This window comes from Falco rusticolus, chromosome Z (genome assembly GCF_015220075.1).
Source record: "Falco rusticolus isolate bFalRus1 chromosome Z, bFalRus1.pri, whole genome shotgun sequence".
Lineage (NCBI taxonomy): Eukaryota > Metazoa > Chordata > Aves > Falconiformes > Falconidae > Falco > Falco rusticolus.
The window spans coordinates 70,208,356-70,224,778 of record NC_051210.1 but is presented as its reverse complement, the minus strand read 5'-3'; positions in this window follow the sequence as shown (position 1 = coordinate 70,224,778).

Sequence of the window (16,423 nt, the reverse complement as noted above, 5' to 3'; positions counted from 1 at the left end):
TGTCCTCTGTTGTGCTTTTATTTTTATACAAAAACATCTCTACTGGTGACGTACAATCCTAACCTAGTACCCACTTAATTACATACCTGCATACATCCTCACATCCTCCTTTCTGGTGTAACAAACTAGTTTGCAGATTGATGGCAATCTCAATCTGCCTCAACAATGAAGCCAAAGGAGCTGCTCACCCACAGGATGATTTGTTGTAGCATCAGAGCTGTAGCATTAAGCTTCTTAAGGCAGAAAACTATTTTCTGTAAAACACATCTTGGAACGTGTGTGGACAATACTGGAGACGCCAGAAGTATACATACATGTTGAAAGTTGTGTGACTGAGCCTGCTCTGTCTTGTTCCCCATCTTTGCCAAGATGGATGTCTGGGCAACTTCCTTCCCCACTTAGGTCACCTGAGATGCAGAGAACAACCATCCCTGTGTCATAGAACCCCATTTGTCAGCACTGAGCTAAAACAGTGATTCACCTTCACACTTGACTCTGTTCAGTGCTCCCTGCTCTGAAGCATAGATCACCAGCGAGGCAGCAAAACATGGTATGTGCATGCATGAGGCACAGGCTGATTTAACGCACGTAATGGCCTAGATTAGGATTTGGCAGGTAATTTTTCTGCCAGCAGTATGAACTTGAGCGTCTATTGTTATATGATCCTCTACTGCATTGTGTTTGCATAAATATTTGCATGCATCCACACAGTAAGAGAGATCAAGGAAACAATTCTTTTTCTTTTTTTTTTTTTTTAATTAATCTCCGTTCAAGGTATTTTTTGGCTGAATAGTTCTCCTGCTGTGAATTACACTAAACACAAACATCAAGCCACTGGAAGGCTGGTAGGAGGTAGGAATAAACAGGAATAAACAGCCAAGGTCAAAAGTTGGGGGGCTGGAGGGCTGGAATAAACAGCCAAGAGCAAAATTTGAAGGAGCACTCCTGCCGTGTGTCAAACCACAGTCCTGGGCTCTAGGCTATGCTTAGTCTGGGAGACATGGTGAGTTCAGCCTTCAGCTATGTGCCTTAGACACTAGACTGTAGTATTTCAGGCATGGCCAGGGACCCAAGCACACTCACAATAGCCAAGATGGACAGACAGTAGGAACCTAAGGAAAACAAGGAACTGTGAAGCAACATAGTGATAGCTGAGGGAACAGAGCTGTATCCCTGATTACAAAGATCATTTGGACTGATATGTGCTGAGATATGGGCCTGTTTTGAGCCCATATCTCAGCACAAGAGCAATGGTGCATTGGTGGACAAGAAGCTCAACATGACCTGGCAATGTGCGCTTGCAACCCAGAAAGCCAACCATATCCTGGGCTGCACCAAAAGCAGTGTGGCCAGCAGGGCGAGGGAGGTGACTGTGCCCCTCTACTCTGCTTCTGGTAGACCCCACCTGGGGTACTGCATCCAGCTCTAGGACCCCCAACATAAGAATGACATGGACCTGTTGGAATGAGTCCAGAGGCAGACCATGAAGATGGTCAGGGGGGTGGAGAACTTGTCCCATGAAGACAGGCTGAGAGAGCTGGGGTTGTTCAGCCTGGAGAAGAGAAGGCTCTGGGCAGACCTTATTGCAGCCTTCTGGTACCTAAAGGGGGCCCTACAGGAAAGATGGAGAGGGTCTTTTTGCAAGGGTATGTAGCAGTAGGACAAGGGAGAATGGCTTTAAACAGAAAGAGGGTAGGTTTAGATTAGATATTAGGAAGAAATGCTTTACTGTGAGGGTGGTGAGGCACTGGAACAGGCTGCCCAGAGAAGCTGTGGATGCCCCATCCCTGGCAGTGTCCAAGGCCAGGCTGGATGGGGCTTTGAGCAACCTGGGCTGGTGGAAGGTGTCCCTGTCCATGGCAGGGGGGTTGGAACTAGATGGTCTTTAAGGTCCCTTCCAACCCAAACCATTCTGTGAGTCTATGACTCTATGAATGCTTATCTCCACAAACCTCTATAACCAAGTAATTTGGGGACCCACATGGAAACTACCTTGCCTGGGTGGAGTATCTGGCTTTCAGGAGAGCATACACCCAGGAATCCTTTATTAGGCTAATTCCAATTTTAGAGATACTTCAGTGAAACCCTGGTAAAGGTGATTTGTTTTGGCATGCTGGCTGTTGCAAGCTCCAAGTGCTGAATGCCTCTTCAGCCTGTACTTCTTCCGTGTTTTATGCATGGTGCTGCTGGGGAACGCAGCCTGGAGCTGAACTGGGTAAGTTATGTGCACTGCAGCACTCAGTGGTTTAATGTTCCACATATTTTGGTTAGGCTGCTAGTTCTCCTTCATTTGAATTAAAATTGAGAACTCCAAAAAAATCAAAGCTCAGGCACACCCTTTTCTGAATGTAAAATATGTAATTACATCCATACAGACATCTAGCAGACAGAGGAAAAGGCTCACAGGAAGCAACCTGCTGAGCACAGGGCACTTGTTGTAGCCAAATGGAAATTCCTGTTGTCTCATTTCTTTTCTCAGTATTGCTTTCCAACATATCTCTGTAAGCTGAGGTTTTGTTGTCTTCCCTCTTTTGATATGTACCAACAGGCAGCAATTTCACCATGCCTTGTTCCAGACCTCTGGCCATACGTGTACTCTTCCTTCTTATGCCTGTAATTAGCAAGACCGATGCCAAGGAAGACTGAAAGTCTTGACCTTGGAGATGTAGAATATACACACAATGTGAAGTCACATTTAGATGGAGTCTTTCCTGGCTTTGGCAGTGATGGCACTAACACCAATCTTTTCTGTTACATGTTGTGCTACCTGCTCACAATCCTCAGGCATCCCCAAACGGCATTGCATTTATGACCTGAAACCCTCTTGTGGATTTAAACACCAGAGAGTTTTCTCTCTCTGAAGTCTCATGGGACAAACAACAGATGTCATCGTATGTCAGCGAAAACATCACCTCCAACTGCAGAGGTGGTTAAAGGCTTGTTTGGGAAGTGGAGGAGCTTGGGTACAGTGGGCAAGGGTGCTCCAGATGTGTCCCATGTCCACAGGGTGCTCTGACCACCTCATTAGGCTAGAGGGCACTGTCCACTCTGCTTCTGAAGCATGGGCATCCTTAAAAAACAAAAGTAAATCTGTAGAGGCAGAGAAGGCTGAAGCAGAAGTGAAGGTGATTGTGCAAACGGTAGTGCCTGGGTAGGGAGGGGGAAGTGCAGACTTATGATACCTGCTCTGGGACATGCATTTTTTGTGTATTCAGGTGCAGGAGCCATGTATTCTTCACACAGAACAGTTAGGCTTGCTGAGGAAGTTGGGAAGAAACGTGTATTTACCCATGACAGTTACACTATGATTCACCCTGTCCCTTATTACGGGCAGCAACCTTGACCCATCTTGTGCAATCCTACTGCTTTCCCGGACTTCAGAGGAACACAACTCTTTGTATTGAGCTATTCCAGAATGGCCTAATTCCTCCCACAGAGAAACCTGAACAGGAGAGCCCTGACAGAAAGACTTATTGAAGTTTCCACTCCGTCTACCATTTAACATAAACTGTGCCAGTAACAGGTTTTTCTTCAAGGTCCAAGTGGTAAAAACTTCCCCTAAATCTTCCACATCTGGAGGAGGCAGGAGCTGCAGCAGCCATTGGTATGTGCGAACCAGAGCTCAGCTGCAGTGAAAAGGTGACTCTCAGGAAGCAAGGGCTGATCATAGTGCTTTGGGCTGGGAGTACAGAGCAGCACTGTCCTGCAGTGACACCGAAGCAGGCATCTCACAGCTCCCAGCTCCCATACCCCCAGCTCCAGAGTGAGACTCCAGAATTAGAAGACAGGCTTGTATGCTCCACAGATGACAGTAGCTGCATAAATCATCAGGGTTTTTGCAAGAAGAGGTTGCCAGAGAGACTGCGGTCTGTCTGTTGTTATTGCACATGGATGTGAAGTCTGTGCTGGTAGCGCAGCTGGCTCTGACTCCAGAAAAAGGGAGTGTACCAAAGGCTCCAGGGAGAATTTGTACCAGTTCACCTGTGGGATCAGTTCCCACAGCTGGTAAGAGGAAGAACAAGAACAAGGCCTGCTTCCAATAGGTACTATTCAGCACAGTCTCAGACTGACTCAGAAACAAGCATCTCAGTTTAAGAAAAGAAAGTTGGGGGGGTGGGGGTGGGGGCGGGCAGTGTTAACTCAAACACCAAAAGATATCTTGCTACAGCTCTGCAAATGCTGTTGGCCTGTCTTTCCTTGTTTTGGTTGGGTTTTTTCCCCTTTTGTTCCCCCTCCTATTGCTCTTTCATTTATTATTCTAAAGCTGGTTAAAGGGCTTCTCCTGCATTTTCTTACAGAGGGCTACCCTCTGTGGCCACAAGAGTCATAGAAATTTCCAGAGAGCTAGCCCTCATTTCATACTGCAGCAGTCACTGACCAAATGTGATGCTACTCCTACCTTTTGAGATAAACCACAAGCTGCAGAATCAACCCACTAAATATCCTCCCAGACATGCCTTAAGTTTTCTCCTCTAATTGCAGTGCTGTATGGGGAAATAACTTTCACAGGAAATCTCTGTACTGGAAACAAATGGGAAGCATGGGACTTTCAAGATTAGTGAGGAAAGGTTATCTTTGTGTTTAGCTAGTCATTTGCAGCTTCCAGCAGTCTGGAAAGATAAAGCTGTGTGGCTGTTAAATTTTATTAAGGGACATAAACCAGCTCCATATTTATTAGCACGAATGTTTAATATCAAACCTGGCTAGGCAAAGTGAGTATGAATGCCTTCTCTTCGATGTACGCAGGAGCAGGTCAAGCCTGTGCAAACCTTTGCTATCAGTTTTAGTGAGGAAAAATTTGAACTCTCTACCATATGACCTATGCCCTCACAAAGCTTTTCCTGAAGAAGACAAATGAAGCAGAGGCGATGACTTTAGTGACATTATCATTAGAAAGACTGGTACTTTACCACTATGACTCATTCCCCATAATTTTACTCCTAAAAGCCAATTAATGATGTTTAAAAGATGTGTGTTAATGCTTGTTCTTGCAAACAAATGTAATTAATGCATAATTTGTGATTTTGCAATTTTACTTTTGAAATTAATGCAACACTGAATAATCTTTACAAGTTCAAGATCAACACATTTTGCTTTTTCTTGAGGAAGGATTTTATGCATGAAATCCTCTTTTTTTTAGGAAAAAGAAAAACAGTATTGGGCAGCTCCTGAATAATCTTAACGCATTAGTAGCAATTGCTAACCAGTCTGGGTACAATCACCGTATAAATTTCACATGTTACTTTAATTACAAAAGTTAGCTTTCCTTTAGTTCCAGGCTGGTACATTTTCTGTATTATTTTGTTTTATTACTATAAAAGTATTCAGTTTGGTTTTACAAAACTCAGAAAGTGAGACAACAATTAACTCTATTAAGGGAACATATTCCACAAAATTTTACCTTTGCAGCCTGCGTTTTTTGTGACCTTCAAAATCTCCTCTTTGGACCTAAACAGTTCAGAAGAATGAATCTATAGCATCTAAAATAACCCAAAAGTACTTAGGTAATGAAGAATCTGTGACATTCCATGAGCAGAAGAGGACCTCCATTACACTATTTTTGTATGACTCCTTCATCCAGCAAAATCTGAGGTGCTGATGGCTTGTGAAAAGCAAGAGAAGATGTGCAGATTCAGCTCCAGAGAACAGAAAGCATGCAGAGCTGCCTTAGGCATCAGCAGTCTCTGACTCCCCAGTGTTCTTTGGAGCGTGATCCTATTGACATGATTTTGATGACAAGAGGTCGGAATCTCTACAAAGCACATCTTTCGGCACTGTTCTCACAAGTTTGCAAAAGACCTGTAAAAGACCATGTTGTTTCCAGGTGAAGCCACAGGACTGTGTCTCCTGGGGTGTTCCAGCGTCCTTACCATATTTATCTGGTTTTCCACCACTTCAGAATAGCAGAACTCAAACCAGAAATTGTCCAAGGAAAGTGCGAGTTTACTGTTATTTTGTAAAAAAACAGGAGAAAATGGTTTCAACTAATATAATTTTTCCCTACCAAAAGGTTTGTTAGGAGGACTCTTCTGATATATATTTGTGAAGGTTTATGTAGCCAGAAGACAAAGAACTGAATAGGAAGAGAAAGGAGCATGGAAATACAAGATGCAGAAGCACTTGCCACAAGCACCTGAGAAAGTTTGACGAGAACTCCTGTGAGTGCTCACTGAAAGAAAGAGAGGCTTATGAGCAGCGGAAGAGATTTCATCTCTTAAAGAGTCCGATGTGCCCAGGCATACAGGCTTACTAGGGCCTTGCAAATAAACTAAAATAGAACTATAGAATCATAGAATCACTTAGGTTGGAAAAGACCTTTGAGATCATCAAGTCCAACCACTAATCCAGCACTGACAAGTTCATCACTAAAGCATGTCACTGAGCAACACATCTACACGTTTTTAAATACCTCTGGGGATGCCAATTCCACCACCTCCCTGGGCAGTCTGTCCCAATGCTTGACAACCCCTTTGGTGAAGAAATTTTTCCTAATATACAATCTAAACCACCCTTGGCATATATTGAGGCTGTTTTCTCTTGTCCTGTTGCTTGTTACCTGGGAGAAGAGACCCACCCCCACTTGCCTGCAACCTCCTGTCAGGCAGTTGTAGAGAGCAGTAAGATCCTTTCTGAGCCTCCTCCTCTCCAGGCTGACCCCCCCCAGTTCCCCCAGCCGCTCCCCACCAGCCTTGTGCCCCAGCCCCGGCACCAGCCCCCTGCCCGTCTCTGGACACGCTGCAGCCCCTCTGCGTCCCCCTGGCAGTGAGGGGCCCAACCTGAACACAGGAGTCGAGGGGCGGCCTCGCCAGTGCCCAGTGCAGGGGGACAGCACTGCCCTGGCCCTGCTGGCCACGCTGTTCCCGGCACCAGCCAGGGTGCTGCTGGCCTCCTTGGCCACCTGGGCACACGGGGGGCTCATGCCCAGCCGGCTGCCGACCAGCCCCCCCAGGCCCTTTCCCCCCAGGCAGTTCCCAGCCCCCTGCCCCCAGCCCGCAGCGCTGCGGGGGCTGGTGTGACCCACGGGCAGGGCCCGGCACTGAGCCTGGTTGACCCTCACACAACTGGCCTGGGCCCATCGCTCCAGCCTGCCCAGACCCCCTGCAGAGCCTCCTGCCCTCCCGCAGATCAACGCTCCCCCCAGCTGGGGGTCACCTGTGAACTCACTGAGGGGACACTCCATCCCCTCGTACAGGCTGTCGATAAAGCTATTAAACAGAACCGGCCCCAGCACGGAGCCCTGCGGAACACCACTGGTGACCAGTTGCCAGCTGGATGTAACTCCATTCCCCACCACGCTCTGGGCTCAGCCGGCTCTTAACCCAGCACAGAGCACACCCACCCAAGCCACGAGCAGCCAGTGTCTCCAGGAGAATGCTGTGGGAGATGGTGTCAAAGGCTTTACTAAGGTCCACGTAGAAAACACCCATAGCCCTTCCCTCATCCACTAGGCAGGTCATCTTCTTGTAGAAGGAGATCAGGTTCATCAAGGAGGACCTTCCTTTCCTAACCCCATGATGGCTGGGCCTGATCCTCCAGTTGTCCTGCCATGTGATGGCACCCAGGATGATCTGCTCCACAACCTTCCCTGGCACCGAGGTCAGGCTGGCAGGCCTGTAGCTGCCTGGATCCTCCTTCCTGCCCTTCTTGTACCTACAAGACTGGTGTCACGTTGGCTGACCTCCAGTCTTCTGAGACCTCCTCACTTAGCCAGCACTGTTGATATATGATGGAGAGTGGCTTGGCCCCACCAGCTCCCTCAGTGCCCTCGGGTTGATCCCATCCAGCCCCACAGACTGGTGTGTCTCAGTGGAGCAGCAGGTCACTGACCGTTTCCTCCTGGACTGTGGGGACTCCATTCTGCTCCTCCTCACCCTGTCTTCCAGCTCAGGGGCTCAGTACCCAGAGGGAAGCTGGGCTTGCTGTGAAAGACTGAGGCAAGAAAGCATTAAGCACCTCAGCCTTTTCCTCATCCTTTGTGGCAGCGTTCCCCCCCGCATCCCATGAAGGATGCAGATTATCCTTGGCCCTCCTTCTGTTTCTAACATGATAGTAAAAGTGTTTTTTGTCATCTTTTTCAGCAACTGCAAGTCTGAGTTCTAGCTGGGCTTTCTCCTCTCCACCTTCCCCCTGCATAACCTCACGACACCGCTATAGCCCTCCGGGGTTGCCTGCCCCTTCTTCCAAAGGTGGAAAACTCTGCTTTTTCCCCCTGAGTTTCAGCCAAAGCTCTGCTCAGCCAGGCTGGTCTTCCTCCTGGCTCATCTTTCGGCACATGGGGACAGGCTGCTCCTGAGCCTTTAGGACTTCCTTCTGGAAGACTGCCCAGCCCTCCTGGACCCCTTGGCCCTTCAGAACTGTCTCCCAAGGGGCTCTGTCAACCAGCCTCCTAAACAGGCCAAAGACTTCGGCCCTCCAGAAGTCCAAGGCAGCGCTTCTGCTGACCCCTTCCTTACTTCTGAGAGAACTGAACGCTTTATCATTTCATGATCTGTATGCCCAAGACATCCTTTGACCACCACATCACCCACCAGTCCCTCCCTGCCTGTAAACAGAAGGTTCATCACAAAAGGTCCGAGTCTGTCACTGGCATCTTGTCTGAATGGGAATCATCCACGACACCCTGTATTTTAGTTGCTGAAATGAAATGGGGGGGCAGGAGAGGCAATATGGCTTAGAAGGCTCATACAAAACTACCCAAAATGCTAGCATACATGCATCTTAGAAATGGCCTCGATAGAAGCCGCTGAACACTGAACAGTTGCTCAATCTCCAATGTGATGCTTCACTTTTATCCTCAATGGTTACTACGACAGTCTAAAGAGCAGGCAACCAACTGGGAAACTTAAATACACATTGTCCAGTCTTCATCTACAAGTAAGTCTTGTGTAAATATGCAGATTTGAACAGGTTTGGATTTTTTCTTTATTCCTCATTTAAACATTTTAAACAATTTACAAGTGTCTGTATGTATGGCATGAGGATTTTCACAGGCAATTTCTTTATTGGAAACTAATGGAAAGCATTAGGCTTTAGTGGTTAAGGTGGAAAAGTGGAAGATTACTCTAAGTTCAAATGGACAGGCCTTTGCAAGCGCAGTGGTTCCCAAATTTTGGCATAAAATACTGCTGTGTTTTTGTCACTGAGCATAGTCACTGTAAAGACAATGAGATAAACTTTAAACATGATGGGCACCTACTGTTTATATTTCTTTCTGCAAGCACAAACCAACAGTTCTGAGTTGAGATCCTCCCACTGAAGTAATGTAGGAATGCTTGCACAAGAGTACCAGGTGGGAAGAAACAGACAGGGAACAAAAGAGGAGCAGAGAGACCAGATGCGCCTGTCACCAACTTCTGAATACAACCACTTTCATGTTAGAATAAGGGAAATGTATTTTTTAAAAAATTTCAGTGTCCATATTCTGTTACTGAAACATATTCTGTTGCAGATCTTGATGTACTTGTGGAAATGTCAGTGCAGAGTGTGGCTAAAAATATTTTTTAAACATTATCTGAGGTGCTTTGCTGAATTTAAACTTTTTCAGCAATAATCTTACTCTTTGTCTTCTGTTCATGAATTTTTAAGAACACTGTACTTTTGACTTCTCCTGAGAGACATAATTTGATCGTGAGAGTCTTGAGCTTTCAGCATTCAGTGATGCCTACATGGTTTTCATTGGAGTCAAGAAAAGAATTACACTGGTGGTTTTCATAGATGAAGGCTTAGAATAAGATAGGAAGTTTTGAATCATTCTAGATTTAATGACACAGACAGATGCCAGCTTGAATGTCTGAAAAGCCACATGTGGAGATATGCAAAGAGATGAACTGTAGCCTTATAAAGACACTCATACATGATTATCAGCAAGATTGTTATGGTCAAAAGTTTATTAAATTATGTTTATGCTATTTCTTTCCTTTAAAAAATAGACAGAAGTGTAGAGTATATTTTCTAAAAGCCTATCAACTCACATAGAAATCATTATGACGAAACGACCCTGAACTTCTAAAGAGGTGAAAAACCTTTTCTGAAGTCCAAAATCTTAAGTTGTTTGAAGATCATTTGTTTGAGAGATGATGCCTGCAGCAACAGATCTAATGCAGAGGGAACCTCCTGAGGAAGCCTGACTATATTCAAAGCTTCCGAATGATTCCAGTAAAAGTCCTTGTACAGAAAGTTCCAGTTCACTTCTTGTTTACTTGGTTAGCTGCTGTAGAAGAGTCACATAGGATTTCCCTTAGAAATCACATGTTCTCATATTGCAGCATCCTTGAGCCAAACGCATAGAAAACCTTGGGTAACCTTTTCATCCTCAATATACACAGGGAGAAATAATCTGTTTTCAACATTTTTGGCCCCTGCATTACATAGATAATAGCCAAATAATGACCTATTTCAGCATATTTCTTCCTGTACTCTAAACAGCATCTGTTCACTTTCTGTCTTATCCTTAATACACAGTACTTTATAAGCAAGAGGGTCATACATGTAGTAACATTACATGAGTGTAGTTTACAATTTTTAATATTAGTTTGCAGGAAATTACCCTGTTCCAGATGCTGTAAGCTGTTTTCCCATGCCTACTGAGATAAACAGACCTGAGGCTAGAAGAGGCTTTGAACAAGTTTTTGGAAAGCCTGGCTTCCATATCTGTTTCTTTCTTAGGCGCCTCAAAGTCACACATTGCCTTTCCCTTGAGCATTTGGCTTTCATAACTGATTCTCTGAGCTCCCAGTACAAGGAACTGCCTTAGGTCAGTGTTCTTATTGGAAAAGGAGTCTAAAGATAGCCAATGCAAAACATGAATGACACAGATTTGTACAGATTCCTACTAAAATAAGGGGAGACGATGAGAATGCCATTTTAAATGTCTTAAGTTGGGTATTTGTCAAGAGAAGGGGAGATCTGAATTCAACCTCCCACTCCAAGGACTGTGTATGCTCTGAATCCCATTACTGTTTCACATAAATAGCTTAAGCAGGACCAGAACCCAGGTTTCCATTAGCCCATGAAAGTGCCTCCATTACTGCATTAAGGATTCAGGCGACTGCTGCCTTTTTCCTGCTTGATGAGACTTGAAGTCTTTCTAGAGAGTGACTTGGTTTTCACAGAAGGGGGTGAAAAAGACATCTATTGCCCCTGTCACACACACTACTTAAGGAATTACCTGCCTCCTGTATGCAGTTTTGTTGAGCCAAAGGTGTAGGACACTTCAGATAACTATTTCTTTTGCAATCTACACAAGACAGAGATACACTTACACTTTTAAGTACCTATGGCATTGAAAATATGATACATACTCAGAGTACTCCCAATAAAAAATGCTGAAACATAAGTTCCAGTTCACATTGTCTTGGTGGGTTGTTGAGAAAAATTTGTACAGGCTTTCCACTTATCAAGTAATACCTGTGAAAGATTTTCATTCCCCTTGTGAGGAGAGGGGCTAGTGCACTCACAGCTCAGGTAAATAGGTGAGAATGTGATGAGAATTTCCACTGGTGTTTTACGGACACCAGATTTTTTTTGTGACATGGTTTATTCATTTTCATTGGTGTCATCACAAACTTCTGTTTATATAACCACATGTGAAGCACAGCCTGCTTAGGTGTAATTTGTTCTTTTTAGGAGACTGTTATGATAGGTTTTCTGTGTTCATCATTTCATGCAGAGTAACTCAGAAAATATTTTACATTCTTGAAGGCTTTCTTACCAGTCTGCTTCCACAAAGCAATAAAAATCTTTGCATTGACATCAGATTGATACTGATAGAATAACTCTTTCAGAATAGCAACAGTGTTCTTCAGGATTTCATGTTAGTACTAAAGGCTTTGTTCAAATCCTCATCATGGAAAAGATCCCTTTGATTCCAGTGAGCTTTGGATAAGCTGCTTGGACTCTGAGAAGTTTTTCTTCAGTAACATAGATTCATTAACTTTGATAAATGCCTGCAAAGTAGGCATGATTGTTCTCAGCAGGTAAGAAAAGTGGCACAATGAGAAATTTTAGTGATTCATTGAAGATAACAGTCTAGATAACAAGTCTATGGCCACACTGGAGATCAAGGTTGTCTCGCAAAAACGGGGCACCTAATTTTTATGGAGTTAGTAAAATCATGTCTCCTTCTGCATCTTGAAATACATCCAGAAAAGAAGATCTGAACTATAAAAGCAACTGGGCTGAAAAGCATTCCTTCTTTTTGACTAATACTTTGCAGGCCAGGACCGTAGTTCAGACACCCATTGCCAAGGTGATCTGCATAGAAACTTTTTAGTAGTACATATGCTTCCCACATTTGTTGTGATTACAGCACTGAAGAGTTAATCTCTTCAGTAACTTTTTCATTTTTGCAAAGCATAAACTTTGCAAAAACACAGCATTTTGTTTAAAGGATGTGTTTAGTTCCCCTAAACCAACAGAAATTAAAGGTTTTAGAAACCATGTCAGGCTCACTGTATAGACTGTGCACAAACTTTGTGGTTACTTTGCCTCCCCAGTGACTCACTCTGAGTTGTTTTTATATTCTTAAAATATAGATTTAACTTCAAATTAAGTTCAGCTTTTATGGTCACATTTGATGCACTCTGTCTTCAAATCTGGAAGATATTTGTAAAATAATTTCTCTTCTCTCTGTGCCACTGATTCTTCCCAGAAAGCACTAGTGTATCTTTTATTTCTGTTTTCAATTGTAGATAGAAATTGGAAGAAAACTGCTAGTTAAAAATATTTTTTGTATAAAATCAGTTATAGGAGGAAAACAGTCTTCTCTAGATTTCTAAGGTGATATTTTCTTCATGGTTGCATGAAATCGTACAGAACAAAAAGTTTGGCAGTGTCTGGTGGTTAGCTGCGGTGGTATGTACAGGGACGGCTTAGGCACCCCTGCTTTAGATACAAAGGGATACACCCTTGAGCATGAGCATCCAAAACTTACACATGCTCTTTAAGGAAAAAAACCCACCACTATTTGTGCTGATTTCAGGAATGTGGCCCTGTAATAGTTAAAATTGCTACAGAGCAATTTGGCTCCAGGCATAATGTTTTAAATGCCAGAACCAGGAGCATTATTACTTACTACTGTGTGTTTCAGGGCAGCAGTAGGTGCATTTTCAAATACTTAGACAAAAAGCTACAGTCTCCAGAAAATAAGTGGGAATAACTTTTCTTTCATAATGGCAATTAAATCTGTCTCGAAATCCACAGCCTGCTGGATAATTCTGGGCAGATTAATTCCTCGCACAGCTTCTGCAGCGTATTACAAATGAGCAGTAAGCTACATCTCAATGTTTGTTATTACTTTCAATACTGTGTGTGGTCAGCCCAGCAGTACAGTGTGCATTACAAGCACCTACAACCCAGCTCACTTGCACCTCAGAGGCACTAGTGTTAGTGGCAGCTGGACATTCCCTGCATCTTTTTGGACTCAGTGAGTATCTACAAAGCTGAAGTAGAACCTCTCAAAATGTGAGGCTCTTCTTTTATTTGTTTTGAGATCTCAATGAGTAAACTCAGGAATGATGTAAATGGTGATATGGCTTACAGTTTGGTTTGCTCACAATCTGGGAGACCATAATCGCAATGTATTTGTCTGTTACACGGCTGTCTCTCATTGCATGTGGCTACGCCTGCAAGCACAAATCTCTGCTGGTGGTCTATTTCATTCCCACGTACTTCCTTCCTTCCCCCTTTCATGGTTTTAGAGATCATAATGACTTATGGCACACAATTTGCCCCAAACTTATTCTGTTAGGACACGTTTTTCATGCAGCTGTTCACACTTATTAAGAATACCATTTCAACTTACTGTTTCCACTTCATTTTGATTTACCAGCCTCAAGCAGCAGTGGGAGGGCTTTCACCAGTTGCCTCTTGGTCTGTCTTGTGTCATTCTAACCACACACTTTGCCCACTGAAACGATGGGGATTAAATCACTATTCATGTTCTTTATTGACCCCCATCATTCCTAACTATATCATACCCACATATCCTTGAACAGTATTTTATTTCTAAAGTTATTTAGTTTCTTTTTTTGTCTTTTAATAAGTAACCAAGTGTCACTTCTATGTAAAACAAAAGACATTGAAATGGTCTGGTATATCCTAAATACTGGACTTCTGATTTTAAAATAAAGGAACACACATTCTTACTCAATTTACCTCCTCAGATTGCCAGTAATATTAGTGTTCTCACTGATACACTGTCAATGCCCTGAAGTATTTCAGCTACCAAGTTTTTGGTATCTACAGTTACCGGCTGCAAAAGAAGCTTGTCTAAAATGCTCTTGTCAGAATAAGCCAATAGTTGGTTTTGTCTTTATTTATCTCAAGTCCCATTTTTATTTCTAGTTCCTTGAAGTCTCCAGTTATCCTTTGTATCATATTTTCTTTTTTCTGTAGGCGCCAAAATTATTAGTAACATCAGAATGACTGGTGAAGATCAGTTTCAGGCTCTCCAGCAAATTTTGTAATTGTGCCATGACTCCCAGGACACCTTAAGAAGACATGGAGGAATCAATCTTTCTGTCTACTCCCACTCTCATTTTCCAGAAATCACATTGCTGTTCAGCAGTTATTGCTTCTGTGTAAGGGATGGGTATATAAAATGTCACAAATGGGATTTTATAAACTGTAATGAGCAGGAAGTTTTGTGATACTTATTACTGTCTATTTCAACCTTTTTAAAAAATGCTGGAGAAAACACTATTTTCAGTCCAACAGAGTCAGTTTGCACAGACTTTAAGCTACCTCATCTCACCATTCCTCAAAGTCCTTTCCATCACCTTTCTGTTCTCAATAATTTAGTTCTAAAATTCCCAACATTTTGTTCTTTGTTGCTGAGAGTTCAAACTGCCTCTTAACTCTTCTACAAATGGCTCAGCTGTCTGTAACATGTCTATACTGAGAAAGTCATTAAAGAGCTCCCTCCCTCCCTCCCTCCGTCCATAACTGCATTCTTGTATCCTGCTCACAGTCGATCTACTTTTCTTCCTGTGTTGTAATTCTCATAAAATACTCCCACATTATACGCATTTTCCTTTTGCTCCATTTGGTCCACCGAATCCTGCAAAGTCTGCAGAGTCTTTTTTTGGCCTTATCACACTTAGTATGAGACCACCTTGGAAATTATGTTCTCACTGTTGCATGCCTGTCTCCAGTTACGCTCCTGTGAGCTGTTCGGTGATCCCTTGTTCCTTATACTTAGAATTTTAAATTATCTTCTGTGGTTCAGTCTGTCATGGCATCTCTTGAAGCCTATTTTTAATTGCTACCTATTCCAGCCTGTCTTTCAGATACCTCCAGGACGTTGTGTTCTATCTGTAACTTGTCTACTGAATTTTCTTAACACTTCTGTGCTATCACTCTGTGATCAGCTTTTGTGCTTCCAATCTTTGGCTTGCATCTTGAGACAAAATGTGCAATCTGATTACTAGGAGCCACCTCTGTAGATAAATGGATGTGCTTGAGAACATTTTTATTAAGAAACTTTCTATGCTGTTCAACTGCATCCTTAACTGTGGCAAAGCCAATTAATCTAATGTCATTATTAATTGATACATGATAAACATTAGAGCCCTCTCACTGTCTTCCACATCTTCCTTTTCTACTTCTGTATTGCAGCTGTCCACCTCTATTTTGGTGCCACACTTCGCAAGGTTCTTGAAGACTATTATCATAATCAGCACAGAATTAATTTTTTATGTCGGTAGGTGTTTCTTCGCTGAGAGCACATTTATTTGTTCCCAATGTACTGGATGTTCGACTAGCTTGAAATACAGCCAGTTTGCTTGGTTTGCCCTTCAAAGGTTACAGAAGTTGAGAATGTCATTTCAGTGAGTTGATAATATATCAGTGGAAATAGACATAATCTCCTCCTAGACCTTCTTCCAGCACCCTTGCTGCTACAATAAACAGTGATACTCCTTCCTAAGAAGCAGGTGTAACCTTAAACATCTTTCCCTCCATTTGGTATAACCCTTATGGACCACCTGGGAATGATACCTCTCTTCCCATGGCCATGGCGCCACTTACAATGAAGTTTACTTCCATTAAACTGTTGATTGTCTTGTCTGAGTAAATCAGTATGGATTTCATGAACATTATTAGCAAGGCTATCACATGCGTGCCATTCTGTATTTGCTGCACTATAGTTCGGAGTACTCCTGGCCTCTGTAACAACATTCCTTGTACGTCTGGTAAGGATTACCATGTAGCAAAGCGTATTTCTTGCAGCAAATAAGCTTCACAGGAACATAAAGAACAAAGACCCAACCGATAAAGAACACAGAACGTGAGCACCTATGTCCTTGCACTCCTTTGAAAATTACAGCACTGAACGCAGCTGTCAGAGACTTTGAGAAGTCTCACGGAAGATACACTTCTGTGCTCTTTTCTGCCAGTTCTTATTACATCAGAAGAAAGAGAGATA